Source organism: Manis javanica, chromosome 5 (genome assembly GCF_040802235.1).
Source record: "Manis javanica isolate MJ-LG chromosome 5, MJ_LKY, whole genome shotgun sequence".
NCBI classification, from domain to species: Eukaryota; Metazoa; Chordata; class Mammalia; order Pholidota; family Manidae; genus Manis; species Manis javanica.
The window spans coordinates 16,578,403-16,598,954 of record NC_133160.1 but is presented as its reverse complement, the minus strand read 5'-3'; the positions used below and the strand labels follow the sequence as shown (position 1 = coordinate 16,598,954).

The 20,552-nt window shown below is 36.1% G+C and overlaps 1 protein-coding gene across 4 annotated transcripts in view; it reads right to left on the bottom strand.

Annotated features, from left to right (window-relative positions):
• Positions 1–20,552, bottom strand: part of CHD6 (chromodomain helicase DNA binding protein 6) — a 202,719-nt gene that overhangs the window by 159,047 nt on the left and 23,120 nt on the right. Inside the window, exon 1 of one of the 4 annotated variants that reach the window (XM_073236593.1) lies at positions 1,136–1,227. The exons of the other annotated variants lie outside the window; for them this stretch is intronic. The gene's annotated coding sequence lies outside the window, so the exon portion shown is untranslated. Of the gene's footprint in view, positions 1–1,135; positions 1,228–20,552 lie in introns of those variants that run through there. 4 annotated transcript variants of the gene reach the window in all.

The window sequence follows — 20,552 nt, the reverse complement described above, 5'->3', positions numbered from 1 at the left end:
TTGGACTCTTAAATGATTATCTGAGGAATGACTGAGTGGATAAATGGAAAAGCTATGTTTACAGAAAAGGCTTTGAGCTCCCACTTCCTTCAGAGTAACTGGTAGCCTCTGTCTTTTTTTTCCTTTCCTGCTTAACCTATTCGCCTAGTCCAATCAAATTTCTCAGCATTCTTCATTCATACTTCATTCTTCATTCATAATAGTTTAAGAATTCAGTAATTTAAAGCTTAAGACAAAAATAATATTCCCCTGACTCCACTCCTCCCAATCACTCTTTATAGAAGTTATTATTTGATCTTTAGCTTTTCCTTCTGCTATTTTCCATAATATTTTTAAAACATGCTAATACTGCTGATAGTTTTTCCAGTTTTAAACATTATTCTATTGATTTCTTCTATGGAATAGGAAATGGAAAATATTTTTATAAAAGACCAGATAATAAATATTTTAGCCTTTGCAGGCCATATGGTCTCTGTTCCAACTATTGAACTCTGCCAGTGTAGCACAAGAACAGCCATAGACACTATGCAAAATGGGTCTAGTTGTGTTCCAACAGAACTTTATTTATAAAAACCAGTAGCCCCCTGCTATGGAAGATGAAGTGTTTTCTTCCAAATATAGTTACTATTACCATTATTTATTAAATCAATATTCAATTCACAGATAAGACATGAACTATATACTGTACTAAAAAAATTTCGTGTGTGAAAATTTTTTCCCTAAAGATAATAAAATCTGCTCTGTTTCCTATGAATCATTAACTTATATCAAAATGCTCTCTTCAATCAGAGAAAATCATTTTAACTCCTAATCTGGTGATAAAAAAATCAGCTTGCTTGATAAGAATCATGATTAAGGGTAGTAGAAGCAGCAAGTGGCCAGGCATTACCAGAGCTATCAAATGTCACACTGTAAAGTAACACCTGACTGTGTTTGTCTTAAGACTCTGCCATAATGTCAACTGGCCCAGATCAGGAATGATCACATCCGTGTACACAGGACTTAAGAAACCAATCTCCCGACAGCCAAGCCCACTCAAGGTTTAGAACCCTGAAGATTCAGATTATCACCTTATGGTGGGAAGACAAAGGGTTTTAACAAATGACACTCCGTGTTCAGTTTCAAGAGGCCTTACCAGTCATGCCAGACCTTTGACTCTTTATACCTCAATGCCTTCTGTGGAGGAACGGTAATACCTGGAGACTTGGGAGTGGAGACATCTCGGTTCTGAATACAAGAGAAGTACAATTTGTACAATTTATTCAATCTTCCTGGGTCTCAGATTCTTCATTTATAGAAAAGGTACAAAAACCATGTTTTTGGAAAAGAGACGGATGAATTCTACTTTGAACAGGCTACATCTGACGGAACAGTCAACACTGAAGCAAAGTGGAAAGAGGGAACTGAAAGCTCAGGCAAAGCCACCCTTTTGTCCTAAGGGAGTAATACTAACGGTCACAGGCATCGGACTGCCCAAAGGCTCACAATTACTCAGAAGTACAAGAACTGGATTTCCTCGGTTCCAATTCAGCCTCTCAGCCTTACATCAAGCTGCCATGTAGGAAACAAAAATAGCCTAAGTGAGAGGTCAGAATTTGGAGATGTCCTGTTTGGGGCACTCAAAGAGTGAGCAGAGATTAGATATTCTACAGATGTACTACAGCAGTCTAGGAAAAAAAGAAAGAAAGCAAGCCCGGGTGGCAAAAAAAAAAAAAAGCTGTAGCAAGGGGATGGTTTTGATTTATCCAGGAAGCAATTAAAACAGCTTGATAAAGCTATCGTTCAAGAGGACCTTTTAAGCACATTTTTTGAGAGGATGGATAGATAATATTACATAGAAGGGACAAAATATTTCATACATATAATTTATACAATATAAATGGATAAAATCTTTAGGGACATAGCTGCAAATAGTTCGGTTTAAATACTTTATCTACTTTCATAAAGCCTTCCATTTGAACTCTGAATTGTTAAATTTGTTTTGGAACAATTTACAGTAAGGAACAAGTCTATCTGATTGCTGTCCAAGACAGTGGGAGGAAACTGTCTAGAAACTAAAAAGCAAAGACATTTAACAGAATTTTAACACAGACAACAATACTCAGAAGAGTTTCTACTTTGGAATAAATAATAAAAGAAAAATCACATATTTATCGTCACCCAGGCTCAGCGCTCTCTATTCTACAGAAAACCTTAACACTCTGAAAACATCGACTAAATCTGTGGGATTCCTAATGCTAAAGAAAGATGGACTTTTCCACTACGTCTGTAAGTCTGCTGTGTTAAAAAGAAAAACCCAAGATTTTTCCCAAGGGATATTTTTTCCTATTGTTTAAAGACAAGACAAACAATGGGTTCTGAATCTGACACAGATTTCTTTCCATTCAACTTTTAAGGTGAAATCCTGAAACCTAACTTCACATCTTACATTAAATCACCTGCTACAAACCCAGGAGGATGCTGCATCTGACGCACTCCAGTCATTTCAATCTCCTAGAAGTTGTTCAACTCTGGTACCTCTTACATTTTCCTTAGGGTCCAAGAATTCATTTAACAGAAATCAAGGATTTTTTTAGGCTTTAATTTTTAAAAGATGAAACAGTAACCCTCCTTCAGTTCCCCCTTCCCTGGAATCTAAAAGGAAGACAGTACTGTGATAAATGCAGAGGCTGGCTGTCGGAGCGTATAGCAAGATGCGGCATGACATGACTGAGACAGATGTAAAGAGTCTCCTTGCAAAAGCAAGCACAGATGGCACTGGCTGAATGGTGAGACTAGGGTCTGGCAACAGGAACCTCCTGTCAATAAAATGCTGAGTTCTCCAAACCTGGTTGTATTAAGAGCAGAAACTACAGGCAATAGGCAGAATATTCAAGAGGCTACCTTAGGCAAATTTAAGCCAATTGACTAGAATCTGTTAACACCATCTACATTATGGGTGGGTCATCTAATTGGCATATACATTGGTATAGACTAGTCACCTCTTTTAAGTTAGTATATTAGCAAACAACATAGAGTTACAACTACTGACTTCTAACACCTAAATAATTACTTAACTAGAAGTAGAACTCAGTAAATTTTCAGATTAGTGTGTGGCACTGTTTTAGGAAGACTCATCTGAGAGATGACAGAATTCATGTCCGGGGTGAGCAAGAGAAAAGCCTGTTAGTTTACCTGGTAAATATTATCAACGCTGAGATTAAAGACAACCATTTTGAAATATAAACTTAACATCTTAATACTCAAAATATCCCGCTTATATTTCCTTCTATTTCTATTACGTATTCCAATGCTCCCTTCTCTCATCAGCACAAGCACCAAGAGCTAGCTATAGTGATGTGACTTAAGATTGTTCTAGATGCAGATGACCAGTTTGGAGAACAGCAAATTTCCAAAATGCCACCCTGGAGTATGTGTGTAGAAGGAGATTAATACCTTCAATCACAGGCAATCTTTCCTGAGATGCAATATTTGCAGCTGAAGCCCTTTATCCGTGGCACAGGATACACCTACGCTAGTAATAAAATGAAGTAAAGAAAAGTCAGGAAATTCTCTCATTAGCCTAGGTATGAAATCCCAAAAATCAGTTCTGAAAGGCTCAACAGAATCCGAAGGGAGTTGGTGACAAAGCTGCATGTCACAGACAAGTATAATACAGGCACCCTCAAACCCAGGATTCCAGACTAGCAACTCTCCAGAGGGCCGAGGGACTGCATCAGGTTCACCGCGGGTGCCCAGTGCCAAGGGCAGAGCCTGACATACAGTGAAAGCGTGTATTAGTTGGGTGAGTATGTGGATCGAATTTATAAATGAGGAGCCCATTCACACTATTTTCTTCCCTCTACCCTCAAATGACTTAAGGCCCCAAAAATGTAAGGCAACAATTTTTGCAAGGCAATCACTCTAGGTTCTCAGCCTTCTGTGTTGTGTATTTGTGGTAACTCTGGCCCCAGCCAAAGCCCCTCTAGATGAAAGAGTACCACCAGCCACTCAAAGCACAAGAACAACCTCATATCCTATAAATGTGGAGATATCAAGCTCTGTACACAAAAGTGGATCATTCCAAGTCTATTACTGTTATTTATTTTAATTTGATTTGATGATAATTGAGCTTTAAACAGTTGGCTCCATCTCACCCTAAATTCTAGCTACTGTGTATTGCCTATCAGTTTCTTAGCAATATTTGCTTTCTGGGAATGTGACTCCTATCTAGCTCCCATATATCCATCTTTTAGATCAGGTTCAACTCCTAACTTGGTAGGTTCCTTAGATTCTGCACCTAAACCTCAGCAAGCCACAGTACTGGGCTGCTGCTGCTTGTAGCATTTAAAAACCACACGCTGAGTTGAGTCTCTCTTCTGCCACCACCAATTCCTTAAGGAGACAGCTCCGGTTCCCATTATCATTAACCCCTACATGGGAGTCACTATTGTGGGCTCCTCAATCTCTTAGCCAGAAAAAAAAAGGGATCTAGTGATTTGTAGGCTGCTACAAGAAGGGTCTACCATGACAAGATAAACGCAAAGTTAATGTTTACAGAGAAGAGCAGTGATACCATATTTAGACTAAGAACAAAGAGGTAACTGAAAGGCCCTAAAAAAACTGAGAAGCTGCTGGTTCAAAAACTTGGTTAGAAAAACAGCAACAAACGACAGTTGAAGTTGCTCTACAGAAGGCCTCAGTATTAACAATTTGATCCCAAATGAAAAGAAAGGTAGTCTGGCAATTAATACTTTTGTGAATAAATTAGAGTCCTGTTTTTTGACATTAAAAAGACAGCCCTCCAACAGGTTTCAGAAATAAGAAAAGGTTGAGACACCCTAGATTATTCTGTAATTCCTCTACTCTAGATTGGATCTTTTTTGTAAGCTTTTACTCTTGGAATCAGACTATACCACATTTTAACTTTCATTTATGTGTAATAAGCATTTTTTTAAAAAGTATAGCTCTCCACAAACTGAACACACTCAGGTAACAAGCATCTGCATCTGCATCCGCATCCACATCCAGAAATAGCATTATTAGCACTACATAAGCTCCATCCATGCTCCCTTCTCGTCACTACTACTTTTCTCCAAGGGCAACCACTAGCCTGGCTACTGTTAGACAGTCAGGTTAGCTTTGCTTGTTTCTGCACCTCATAAGAGTGGAATTATACAGCATGTTCTCTTGTGTCTGGCTTCTGGACCAGTTATCAATATATCACCTCTCAAATCCAAATTCACCCTTCAGTACCTGCTCTGTGATAATGCCCTGGACCCTCAGTCAGTCTCCTTCACAGGGAGCATGATGCTAAACTTGGTCAGTAGAGGGCACTGGAGGAACACCACAAGAGGAAGGGAGCATGTCTTTCAAGCTCTAGAGCTCAGTATTATATTTCCACTGTTCTTGCTCCTGCTCCGTGGTCATCAGCAACAGTACGTAGGGACATGTGGTGGTGTGCTCTGCCCCAGTTGCATGTCCAAAGCATTAGACTGTTTTCTCATTCCCAAAGATGATCTGGAAACTTTGACTTGCCAAGCTAGGTCTGGTCTTACCTATACTTCATAATGAAATCATCCCAAAGTTTATTCTTTTCTAGGATAAATACTTCCAGATATTTAACACCCTATATATTTCCCGCTCTCTCCTGAACCTTCTACATTCTGTATCCTCCTTAATTTGTTAGGTCAAAGCTGGACTAAAATACTTTATCTGGTTAACGTCATTATCAACCCTTATAAATATCCATTTGAAACCAAGTCAAATCTTATGGGGAAATGTTGAAGGCCTTCCTACTAAGAAGTTGGGAAAATAACAAGGTTGGCATCCACCAGTGTTGCTCTGGGCATTCTAGAGAATATGGTGAAGTTATGAGATGTACAAACTGAAAGAATATAAAATTATTTATATATGACATGACTCTTTTTGTAAGCCCTTAAGAAACAACTTGAAAACTATGAGAACCAAGAAAAGGGGCTTATAATATGGTCAGTAAAATATATTTACACAGATATCAATAACTTTGTGGAAAGAAACCTCAAGCTTTCTTTAGGTATGCAGCTGGTTCTGTTCACATCACACATACCAAGTAAAAGCAACTCACACTCTGGTTGTGACTACCTAAAGGAGACTGGTTTCAAAGCTTTCTTATTCTGTTTATAGATTAAAATGCAAACCTGCATAGGCCAGACACCAGAGGCCAACCTCCCACAGTACAGTTTGGCACCATGTCGGAACTAACCCTGTCAGTCAAAAGCCCACCCAGCAGCAATGCATGCTTAGCTTGCCTTTATCAACACAATTCTATAGAGAATTGTTAGTATATGCCCAACATAATATTCATCCTGAATTTCAATTACATCAAATTCAATCATTTCTCAAATTTTTCCCTTTTGGTTTATGGCTTATCATATCTCTGACAAGCAAGTCACCTCAGCAACCAGCAAGAGAAGATATGCTGGACAGTCACCAATGAAACTGAACAACTGACTGTTTCTTCAACTGTAAAACGAGGGTTTTTACCCTAGGATTTAAAAAATCCTTTCCTAAGGATCCTATGCACCAACTCCTTTAATTCTATGACCCCTGTACATATAAACTATAGACAAAAAGAAAAAAAATGAAAATGCAAATATTCCCTTTTTACTGAATTCTCCATTCTCCAGGTAAAAAAGAAAGGTGCTTTATTTTTCTTACAGAACAATAATAAATTCATCTTTTTCTTCAAGAAAAACTAAAAAAGAAAGGCTGCACAGAAGTCAGGAAGACGATTCAGGAAATCTGTTTCAGTTAGGAGGCATGAACAGCTTTACTAAAACATGTTAAGTACTTTAAGAAATTCTCTAAATTTGGGAAAAATTAACCACACAATAAATGATTACCAAAATTATATACAGTGTTAATATTTTAATCTATAAATAGAATAAAATTAAGAAACATGTTGTCTTTAAATCGATTCTCTTATATCTACAGAATCAATCCCTTGAGGCCTTTCCTGTTAAATTTTACCACCAGCACACACACTTGAAGTTTTCATACACAAAGACAGTAGATGAATCCATCTCACTCAATTAATGACCTGAGGAAGCTTCCTTATTAGCTTTGTATAACACTTATTCCTATCAACAATATTCAAATGTTCAAACCATCAGATGTTATAACCATGTTGAGATTCTTGAGGATCTAGTCATTTTCTTAGCCACACAGATTAACCTGCTATCAGACTAATAGAAAACATGCACAATTCAAATACAGAAAGAGAATAGTAGAGATTTTGTGAAAGAAAACACGATCACATTATTCATTGTTCCCATCTGAACTGACATTGGTAGAAAAATAAATTCACTTGCTAAAGTAAAAACGGAATAAGGGATGGCAAAAGAGAGAAGAGATTTAACAATTTGTTAAAATATAAGACACATTATCTCAATTAAAAAAAAATCACTTAGCCTCCAAAGAGGTAGTAGAAATAAACTTGGGACAAGACAGTCTATAGTGCCTCCTGACTCAATTCTATAACTGAGACCTATGGCAGCTCTTTATTATGATTTGGAAATTTGAAAAATTGTTTTATGTGTGTGTGTGTTTGTGTGTGTGTGTATTTATGTTATTGGATACAAGCTATTTGGTTTTCTGCTCCAAAAGTAACAGCTTAAACTTGAAGGCAAAAAGGGTCCCCATACCAGAGCAGTCTCTTCTGTGAATCTGACCATGGCCTCCAACTGTCTGCTAGGTGATCTTTACATCTATTATAAAAATACCTCACCACAGATAATTCCAGAATCTGTTTAAGCCTCCAAGGTTAAGAGATTCAAAAAAGATTTTACAGTAGAAAGATCTTCCTGAAGAGAAAACTACATATTTGTGCCTCCATGTGGACATATTGTGTGTGTATGTGTCTCTATCTATACACACACATACAAACAAAATACATACATGTAGATTATTTATAAACAAATATAAATAAATTATGCTGCAGAAAAACACCTGAGGTATTTTTCTAGTTAACAGATACTACATGATCCGCTGTGTCCTTCTGCTAAGAGCAGAAATTCTGCAACCAAACCATCTGGGTCCAAATCCTAGCCCTTGCCATTTATTAGCTGTGAGACCAAGGCAAATCACTTACTCTCTCTGCCTCAGTTTTCTCATATGTAAAACAGGAAGGAAAATCTCATGAGGATTAAATAAATTAGTACATGTAAATTACAAAGTACAGCATCTGGCACATAGGAAGTATTATATAAGGTAAAATATTAATTACTACTGATACTTATATAATAGCCATCTAGATAGGATTACAGGAAAAATACATGATGACAGCCATGAGAATAAATGACCTATATGGATTCAAGTGACCTGTATGAATTCATGAGCTATAATTCCAAACCAAAGTAACCTTAGAAATGTATTATCCTTGGAGCAAAATCTACATAAAATATTCCACAAATGCAGAATAACCCAAAAGCTGGAATCTAGTTCAAAATCTGTTCCCATAAAACGTCTTAAAGACAATTCATTCAAAAACAGAGAGGTATTTAATTTAGCTAAACACACAACTTTTAAACATTCTGTTCTACACAATGTCTTTTACTAGACATAATCAGAGAAAAAATACTTTGCATAAATGAATTTTCCAGACACTTGAGTTTACTCCCTAGTAAAGCTCTTAATCAAACATTTTCATTTCATTTTCTACAAGTTTTTCAGTCTTTTTAAAATGTTACAATAATGTAATAAAAGATTAATAGCAATCATCAGTGAATGTTCAATTAAGATCATTAGATGAAAAGTGGACAGGCCTGGAAACATGCAGGTTGCCAAAATGTCACCCCATACATTTTGCTGGTCAAATGGGGAAACAAAAACTTGACAACAAAAAGGACAGGCCAACAGAAACCCACCAATCAACCTCAGCATACACAGTAGGACAATCAAACATTATGGTCTTCTAACATGAAGAGGAAGAACAATGTATAACCTATGAATAAAAAATGTAAGATACTAAGCCTCCAAATCTAACTACCTGTTTATAGGTAATATGGAAAAAGAGTAACAAGTTATATGTATGACACAAGGACACAATCCATAATGTGAGAAAGAGGAAGAACTCAGTTTCTTCAACAAACGGCACAAGCAAAACAAACCAAAGAAAAAAAGAGGGTGAATTATTATAGATTAAAAGAAGTTAAAGAGATGTATCAATCAAATGCACTAGGTGGATCTTATTTGGACCTGATTCTAAGAGTTAATGTAAAAAGCCACTTTTGAGAAAATCAATGCAAGAGATTCAGTATTAAGTAATATTAAGGAATTAGGTTATATGGAATTTGTTGGGTATGATAATGTGCTTTTCTATAAAGTCCATATCCAACAGATACACATAATAATATAGTTAAAGGTAAAATGATAGGCTGTCTGGATTTTCTTTAAAACACTCTAGGTCAAAAAGAAAGTGAGGAGACACATAAAATAAGAATGGCCTGAGGATGGATTCATTGTATTATTCTCCCCACCTTTATGTATGTTTGAAATTTTCCACACTACAAAGCTCTTTTCTAAGGTTAAGGGAAAGAAAAGACAGGAATTTATAACCAAATCAAAGTCTGGCCACCATCCACGAGGCATGAAAAACTGCAGAAAGCCTGTATGTAAAACAAACACAAAAAATGCTGACAGTAGTGGCCTCTAAAGACTGTATGTGAGATACTCTGAGTAGATTTCTTTTGTCAGCAGGAATTGTCTACAATATTCACATGGGGGTATGCTCTCCATCAGGCAATGTTCTCTTACCAAGGTGCCAACAAGATGCCCTGATACCAAACTGAACTCTTGCAGCCTCTGCTGTGACAACGCTTACTCATGGAAAGTGACTAATAAAACATGTATTTTTGATGGGGTGCATATAAGCCTGAGTCTTTAGCAATTTGTCTCTTCACACTTTCCAGTTTCTCCAACATTCATATAAATATCAATCTATAAGTTCAAGAAATAATCTTTAGTACAATTTAAAGAATCATTGTGGTTAAAAAAATTTATTCAATTTCCTCCAATCCCTTCTCCATTCCCACTGCTGCTAACATAGTTCATACTATGCTATTATCACCTCATACTTGCTATAAGACTAGTTAAAACATTAACTAATTGTACTACAGATATGCAGGTCAAATATATCACCTATTTCCTTCCAAAACTTCAAAAATATATGTATAATTATCCTGTCCCTGTACAATGGTAATGAATTACATTTCCAGAAGTGGGTACTGTTCAAATGTCATAACCACTAACCTAAACGGGGTTCAGTAATACAGTCACCAAGACCATGCAAAGAATAATTCTACATCTATAACTGTTTTGTACCTCTTCTTATTAGGCAAGGAAAATAATGAATCCAGAATGTTGCACTTTATCAACCTTAACAATATTTTCCCAATAGCTATCTGCCAAATACTCTGAGTAGCCCTCACCAGGCTAGTGTCACCTTTCTATGATTCCTTCTGGACTTTATATATCTATTGACATGATTTAATCAATAATGGTGGTTAAGAAAACAAACAACAATAAATGGTGCCTCAACTGAAAATAACACATAACTGAAAATGACTTTTAAGATAAAGTATCTTTGGTCCTAGGAAAAACTGATCTGGGAAATCTATTTCTGTATTGATCTTATTCCCCTGGGAATAGGGCACACTGTTCCTACGGTAAGAGAGAAGGTACACTACATTGCTAGCAAGGTAGAAATTAATTAGCTCTGCTCCCTTTCTACTGTAAATATTTTGAGCAAAGGTTAGTTCCTTAATAGAGAAGTAGTTATGTTTATCCACATTGAGATAGATAGTTTTCCGACACTAGAAGTCCTTCCACTGAAAGAACTTAGCTTCTAAGAACTTGAAACCGGATATGCCTTTCTAATATGCACTGTTAATTATGAAGCTGGAATGCAGCAACTAATAGTTATTTAATCATTTTTCTTAATCATCAGAATAATCTCATGAGATAGGTACTGTTATTATTTCCATTGTACAGATGAAGAAATCAAAGACATGGATATTAAGCAACTTACCAAAGAAAAGAAAGCTAGTAAGTAACAGAATGATAGCAACATCATCCCTCTTCTCAGTTTTTTAGGAATAAACAGAAAAGGTAAAGCTCTTAGTAACTTACTCCAAAATCCGTAAGCATTATTAAATCTCATGAAGAAATTTTTGCTGAGCATCTACTGGGTGCTCAACATTGTGCTACTTACTAAAGGACGTTGGAGGTGAAGCAGGACACTATTACCTCTCACAACCTTACTGTCAAAGTAGGGACACAAAACATACATATAAAACTGGTAGTGAAAAATGTGTTTTCCCTGTGTAAGAGCTACCTTTTCATAAATTCATCGATGGCCAGCCCTCACTTTTCACCCCCATGCATTTTTTAGATACATCACAGCTGATGGTGGAAAAAAAGAGACAATCCTCCCACTAACTGGTGTGAATTTCTGGCTAAGGAATAAAAATCATTCAATAATCTCAATTCAGTTCTATCCAAAAAAGGACATATCTAAAATGTAATTAAAAGAGAGATGCAAATATGAATAAAACACTGCACCTAATTTTAAGAAATCACAGTCTAGTGAGAAAAGGCAAACCTGCTAACAAATGTCACTTGGTGTGAAAGACAACAGAACTTAAGGACAGTTTCAGATGCAGCGGGAACAGAAATCAAGGAGGAAACAACTACAAGGCCAAGTCCTGATAAGGCAACCCCATGCATACTATATATAAAAAGAAAAATATAGAAATGTGGAATTCTGTGATAACTGAAAACAGAAAAATTATGCTACTAGTCCCAAACAGGTCCTGAATTCATTCTACATGCACAAATGTGACAATTTCTCTCAACAAACTTACCTCTAATGAAATAGTAGTCTCAGCATCAATATTTAATGTCCACCTCAGTCTCTGCACTTCTACAATGATCAGCAGTCAATCAAAATTAAAGATATACAAAAAAGAAAAGCAGAGTGGGGAGACAAAGCAATCAAGAGAGCCAGACTGAGAGAAGGCACAGATGTTCTAAGTATAAGATACAGAATTTAAAATAAAAACGATTAGTATGTTAGAGAATTTAATAGACAATATGCACGAGCAGATGGTAAATTTCAACAGAAAGATAGGTCATGTAAGAGTCAAATAGGAATACTATCTTTTTTAAGGTATCACAGATGAAAAATTACTTTGATGGGCTCACCAGAACACTCAACATAATCAAGGAAGGAATCTATGAACTTCAAGAAAGATCACTAGAAATCACCCAAATTAAAAGATAAAAGAGAAAGAAAAAGGGAGGAGGACAACAGAAAAACACTGAGAAGCTGGGGGATATGCAAATAGTATCTTACACATGTAACTGGAGTACCAAACAGAGAGGAAGGGAACAAGGCAGAAATAAAACAGGCTCTGTCTGAAGTAGAACACTCCTGTGAAAACTTCCACCAGCCAAAAGGCCACAAACAGAAGCAACTACCATTAAATTATATGGAAAAATGTTTTAGTGCTCCCAGAACCAAAAGATAACTTCTCTTAGGTTTCTGATACCTTAGGATACACCTTGCTAAGAGACACAAAAAAATGAATGGAAATAAAGCAGAAATCCTCACACACACAGCTCAAAGCTATGTGCTTGATGCTGAGATGCTGCATATAGTTCCCAGGGAAGATGCTTGGTGGGGCCGCTTTCATTGCTCAGGATGCACGCTGCCTCTTTAATGGCTTGCTACAAAACACACACTGAACACTATTTTTGCTTTTTTGCCCCTGTTAATAAAAGTGAAAATCCTCTTCAGATTTCTTTTGGTTAATGAAAACAGGTACAGGTATCCTCTGCTTTCCAAAAGTTCACTTTACACCACTTCATTTTATTAAAGGCCAGCATTAGTCCTTGCTTTCACTAGCCAAAAGAAATTCTAAGAGGGTATTGCTTTTACAGAAAAAGCTGTTACCACACTAATGTAGGTCTTTCATAAAAATGAAGTAGCATAACACAAACTTTTGGAAAGTGAGGGATATTCTTTGTTTTATACCATTTTGGCTTATGAAAGGTTTCACAGGAATGCTCTACTTTTGGTAGCAGGGGAAACCATTAAAAGCAAGTGGTATAATGTGAACTTTCAAAAAGCAAGGGATACCTGTAATTGAAGAAAAAATAGCTGAGAGCTTTCCAAAAAATAAAGTCATCAAACCACAGATCCAAAAACCTCAGAGAAAACTCCAGAATAAATATAAACAAGAAAGCAAACAAATAAATCCAATAAAGATCACACATCTAGACACTTCACAGTTAAACAAGTAAAAATCAAAGTTAAAGAAAAAATCTTAAAGTCAGAGGAAAAGGACATTACCTTCTGAGGAAAAAAAAAGTAAAGTTTCAGCAGACAAGCCAGAAGATAATGGAGTGACATCTTTTAAATATTGAAAAGGGGAAAAAAAGAAACTTCACAACCCAGAATTCTACAGACAGCAAAAATATCTTTCAAGAATGAGGCAAAATGATGTCTTTTCAGACAAACAAAGGTTGAGGTAATTCAATGTCAGCATATGAGCCCTTCAGGAAATGGTAAAGGAAGTTCTTCAAGTAGAAGGCATATGATACCAGACAAAAATGAGGATCTACACAAAGAAGTATGCTCCAGAAATAATTTAAAAAAAAGAAGAAAGTAAATGTAAAAGACCTTCTTTTCATATTTTTAATCATTCTAAAAGACAACTGTCTAAAGAAAAATAGTAACAATGTATCGTGGAGCTTCTAAAATATGGAAAAGTAAAATGTGTAACAACTATATCATACAAGATTGGAAGGGAAAAACTAGAAGCACATTGTGTCATTAGAATCTTATACTTCATGTGAAATGTGAAGTAGTATAATTTTATGTGAATGTAGACTGTAGTGTATACTATAAATCCTAGGGGCTACCACTAAATTTTTTTCCAAGAGTTATAATATACCAATAGTGGAGATAAAAGGAATTTTTAAAACCCTCAATCTAAAAGGAGAAATAAAACGAGGACAGGGAGAACAGATCAGATGGGACAAATAAAAATCAAGTAGCAAGATGACAGAGTTAAATCCAACCATGTCAACAATCACATTAAATGTAAATGGTCTAGATATCTTAATTAAATGGCAGAGATTATCACAAGACCTGGTTATATGCTTTCTATAATAAATTCACTTTAAAGTCAGTTAAAAGTAAAATGATGGAGAGATATACCATGCAAAATTAATCAAAAGCAAGCCAGAGAGCCTACATAATATTAGACAAAGTAGACTTCAGTAAGAATATTAAGAGAGATAAAGACAACGATTCACAGAATCAAGATGATATAACAATCCTTAATATACATGTGTCTGATAACAAAGCTTCAAAGCACATGAAGTAAAAACTGATAGAACTCAAAGGAGAAATATATATCTATAATACAGATAAATAAATATATGATATAGAAGATATGGACAACACTATCAACTAATCTGACCTAAGTAACATTTATAGAACACGCCTCCCCACAAGAGCAGAATATATATTCTTTTCAAGTGCACATGGGATATTCACCCATAAATCCTATATTCTTGGCCATAAAACAAATCTCAACACATTTAAAAGAATTTCAGTCTATACCAAAGTATATCTCTGATTATAATTAGATAGGAAACCATTACCAAAAAGAATCTGGAAAATCCACAATATTTGTAAATAGAAATACTTAAACATAATAACCTTGGGTCAAAAAGGAAGTAACAAGGGAAATTAGAAAGCATTTTTAACTGAACATCAAAACACAACATATGAAAATTTATGGAATGCAGCTTAAGTAGCACTTAGAGGAAAGTTTACAGCATTAAAAGCTTATTATTAGAAAAGAACAAAGAGGCCTCAGGTGAATTAAGATTTCACCTTAAGAAACTATAAAAAGTGAGACCAAATTAAACCCAAAGCAATTAGAAGAAAGAAATCATAAAAGATAAAGATCAATGAAATTGAGAACAGAAAAATGAGAGAAATTACTGAAATCAAAAGCCAGTTCTTCAAAAAGACCAGTAAAATTGGTAAAACTCTAGCCAGAATGATCAAGAAAAAAAGAGAAAATATACAAATTACCAATATCAGGACTTAAAAAAGAGCCATCTCTAGGGATTCTACACTTATATTATAAGGATAATATTAACTTTATGCCTAACTAGATTTGGACAACTTAGATGAACTGGGCAATTTCTTCAGAAAACACAAACTAGCAAATGCCTAACTAAATTTGGACAATTTAGATGAACGGGGTAATTTCCTCAGAAACAGAGAACCCCAATAGCTCTTCATCTACTAAAGATAGTGAATTTACAGTTACAAACCTTCCAACAAAGAAAATTCCAGGCCCAGACCAATGGTGAATTTTACCAATTATTTAAGGAATAAATTATACCAATTTTACATACACTATTCCAGAAAACAGAAGAGGAGGGAACACTTCCCAACTCATTTTATGAGGCCAGAATTACCCTGACATTAAATCCAGCAATGGCAACACAAGAAACCAAAGGTCAAAGACAAAAATCAAATCAAAGACACTAAAATCCTTAACTACTAGCAAACTGAATCCAGCAACATATAAAAAGGGTAACACATTGAGACCAAGTGGGATTTATCCTGGGTATGCAACCTCCAAAAATCAATTAATGTAATTCACTGTATCAATAGACTAACCAGTAAAACCCACACCTTCATCTCAATAGACTAAAAGCATCTGACAAAAACCTAATTATCACATTTATGATAAAAACTCTCAGTATACTAGGAATAAAAGGCAATTTCCTCAATTTGATGAAAGGCATTGATAAAAAACCTACAGTTAATGGGACTGTATTATTTTCCCCTAAACTCATGAACAAGGTAAGAATGTCTAATTTTACCACATCTATTCAACATCATACCAGCATCCTAGGCAGTACAATGACAGAAGAAAAAGAAATAGGAAGCACATAGATTAAACAGGAAGAAATAAAATTGTTCTTTATTACGAATGCAGACAACCTCAAAGAATCTACAAAAGAGCTTCTAGAACAAGTAAATTAGTATATTAACATCACAGCATATAAGATCCATATACAATAGTCAATTATACTTCTATATCCTAGCAAGGAACAATTATAAATTAACATTTTTTAAAGTACCATTTACATTAGTACCCCCAAAACATGAAATACTTAAAGACAAATCTAAATTAAGCACAATTTTGTAATTATTATAAACCAGCTTTAACTTGACCAGCCTCTCCCCTATACAGAAAAGCCATTGGGAAAGCCTAAGTAGCCTAAAACATCAGAATGAGCTGACTTATTTTCTTCATGACTTTTTGAGAGGTTTTTCATGTGTCAGCTTTCCTTCCAATAGCTGATTTCTTCTGTCACATTTTTCCCTTGAAAGAGGTTCATCCTGAGAATTCATGCTGTAAGGTTGTTATCTTAGAACTATGAAACAGAAAAATAGAATGTAGCTCAAAAAAATTAAAGGCTTGCAAAAGACAGGTCAAAAGTTTTCCCTTCTGGTAAACTGATGAGCCCAGAAACTGACATGCTTTAATACTCACTAAAATCCCTAGATGACATACAACACTACATAAAAGACTTATCTTATCACTAGGCCTTCCACACATTCACAAACTCTATTCATAAGGCAGTCCTAGGCACCCATGTATTTCAAGACATGTCCCTACTCCCAACACACCCCCAGACACACCTGAGTGGACCAGAGGTGGGCCCCTAACCCAAGGGCAGCCAATGCATAAACAGGCCAACAACTAAGGACCATGACATTTCTAGGGTGAAAAAAACCCCTGCTGGGCACAACTGATTTTCTCTCAGAAATGTGAAATGCAGCATATTGAAAGAATAAGGCATTAAGCAACAGGAGTAGAAGCTGACAACTCATTAGCTTGAGTCTGGAGATGCCACAATGGGCCATGGACATGGAAAAAGTTAAGAGGGAATACAACATATTAAGTAAGCAGAAGCTATAAAGTAGAGGAGAGCAATGATGTAGGATGAGGAAGCTAGTGAATGGGCAATGGGTGGGGCAAACCCACTAGGAGTCATGTAAATGGCAAAGAACTAAGAGAAAACCATCTAAGAAAGCCTGCCACTAAAGGCCCTGGAACTGTCCTAGATCCAGCAAAATGACTGTAGTAGTCTTCTAGTGCTATAATAATGCCACACAACAGGTCACAAAATCTCAGGGGTATACAACAATAAGTATCCAATTTTCTCTCATGCATCCAACATGGGTTGGCTGTGGTTTTAACCAACAGGTCTGCTGGAATGGCTCTGTTCTATAGTCTCACTCAGCCCATGCGGACAGGCTCTGGCTACTCAGGGTTCTTCTCATGGTGGTGGCAAAGACACAAGACAACAAGCCCATGAGCACAAACACATCACAAACCTCTGCTTTCATCATGTCCACTAACATCCTGCTGGGCCAAAGGAAGTCATATGGCCAAGTCCAAAATTAAGGGGTAGGGACATACTTCTATCCACCATGAGGCCATGAGGCTATGGCAAGGGTATGAATGTAAAATACTACTAAAGGAAAGTTGGGAATTGAAGCCAATGACTCAATCTACTATACCACTCCACATCACTTTTTTAAACTAACTTGGCTTAAATACCTGTTCTGTGCAACTAAAAGAATCTAATTAAAACACAAGGATTAAGAAAATTCTCTAGGAGCAAAGACTTACACTGGAGCATGCTACACCCAAGAATGCCATCTCTCACTTCTCCCCTTAAGAGGCAGCATACCATATAAATGACTCTGTTGAAATAGTTCTGATTAAAAAGGAGGGGGAAAAAGAAACTCTTAATAGAGTCAGGAGACATATCTAGGAAATATGGCAACTGCTCAAGGATGTCCACAGATGGAAGATAACAATAAAACATGGATGCCACAGAAATACAAAGAATTATGAGAGAATACTATGAAAATTTATATACTAACAAACTGGATAACCTAGAAGAAATGGACAACTTCCTAGGAAGACACAACCTTCCAAGGCTGACCCAGGAAGAAACAGAAAATCTGAATAGACCAATTACCAGCAAGGAAATTGAACTGGTAATAAAAAAAACTACCTAAAAACAAAACTCCTGGACCAGATGGTTTCACCACTGAATTTTATCAAACATTTAGTAAAGACCTAATACCCATTCTCCTTAAAGTTTTCCAAAAAGTGTAAGAGGAGGGAATACTCCCAAACTCATTCTACAAGGACAGCATCACTCTAATATCAAAACCAGGCAAAGACACCACAAAAAAAGAAAATTACAGACCAATATCCCTGATGAAAATAGATGCAAAAATACTCAACAAAATATTAGCAAACCGAATTCAAAAATATATCAAAAAGATCATCCATCATGATCAAGTAGGATATATTCCAGGGATGCAAGAATGATACAACATTCGAAAATCCATCAACATCATCCACCACATCAACAAAAAGAAGGACAAAAACCACATGATCATTTCCATAGATGCTGAAAAAGCATGTGACAAAATTCAACATCCATTCATGATAAAAACTCTCAACAAAATGGGTATAGAGGGCAAGTACCTCAACATAATAAAGGCCATATATGACAAACCCACAGCCAACATTATACTTAACAGTGAGAAGCTGAAAGTGTTTCCTTTAAGATTGGGAACAAGACAAGGATGCCCACTCTCCCCACTTTTATTCAACATAGTACTGGAGGTCCTAGCCATGGCAATCAGACAACACAAAGAAATAAAAGGCATCCAGATTGGCAAGGAAGAAGTTAAACTGTCCCTCTTTGCAGATGACATGATATTGAACATAAAAAACCCTAAAGAATCCACTCCAAAACTACTAGATCTGATATCTGAATTCAGCAAAGTTGCAGGATACAAAATTAATAAACAGAAATCTGTTGCTTTCCTATACACTAACAATGAACTAGCAGAAAGAGAACTCAGGAAACAATTCAATTCACAATTGCGTCAAAAAGAATAAAATACCTAGGAATAAACCTAATCAAGGAGTGAAAGACCTATACCCTGAAAACTACAAGACACTCTTAAGAGAAATTAAAGAGGACACTAACAAATGGAAACTCATCCCATGCTCTTGGCTAGGAAGAATTAATATTGTCAAAATGGCCACCCTGCCTAAAGCAATCTACAGATTCAATGCAATCCCAATTAAAATACCAAGAGCATTCTTCGACAAACTGGAACAAATAGTTCTAAAACCCATATAGAACCACAAAAGACCCCAAATAGCCAAAGCAATCCTGAGAAGGAAGAATAAAGCTAGGGGGATCTCGCTTTCTAACTTGAAGCTCTATTTTGGTACTGGCACAAGAACAGACCCACAGACCAGTGGAACAGAATAGAGAGTCCACATATTAACCCAAACATATATGGTCAATTAATATACGATAAAGGAGCCATGGATATACAATGGGGAAATGACAGCCTCTTTAACAGCTGGTATTGGCAAAACTGGACATCAACATGTAAGAGAATGAAACTGGATCATTGTCTAACCCCATACACAAAAGTAAATTTGAAATGGATCAAAGACCTGAATGTAAGTCATGAAACCATAAAACTCCTAGAAAAAACATAGGCAAAAATCTCTTGGACATAAACATGAGCAACTTATTCATGAATATATCTCACCGGGCAAGGGAAACAAAAGCAAAAATGAACACATGGGACTATATCAAGCTGTAAAGCTTCTGTACAGCAAAGGATACCATCAATAGAATAAAAAGACATCCTACAGTATGGAAGAATATATTCATAAATGACATTATCTGATAAAGGGTTGACATCCAAAATATATAAAGAGCTCACGCACCTCAACAAACAAAAAGCAAATAATCCAATTAAAAAATGGGCAGAGGATCTGAACAGACACTTCTCCAAAGAAGAAATTCAGATGGCCAACACTCACATGAAAAGATGCTCCACATCGCTAGTTATCAGGGAAATGCAAATTAAAACCACAATGAGATATCACCTCATGCCAGTTAGGATGGCCAATATAGAAAAGACTAGGAACAACAAATGCTGGCGAAGATGCAGACAAAGGGGAACCGTCCTACACTGCTAGTGGGAATGTAAACTAGTTCAACCATTGTGGAAAGCAGTGTGGAGGTTCCTCAAAAAACTAAAAGTAGAAACACCATTTGACCCAGGAATTCCACTTTTAGGAATTTACCCTAAGAATGCAGTTTCCCAGTTTCAAAAAGACATATGCACCCTATGTTTATCACAGCACTATTTAAAATAGCCAAGAAATGGAAGCAACCTAAGTGTCCATCAGTAGATTAATGGATAAAGAAGATGTGGTACATATACACAATGGACTATTATTCAGCCATAAGAAGAAAACAAATCCTACCATTTGCAACAACATGTATGGAAATAAAGGGTATTACACTCAGTGAAATAAGACAGGTGGAGAAAGACAAGTACCAAATAATTTCACTCATCTGTGGAGCATAAG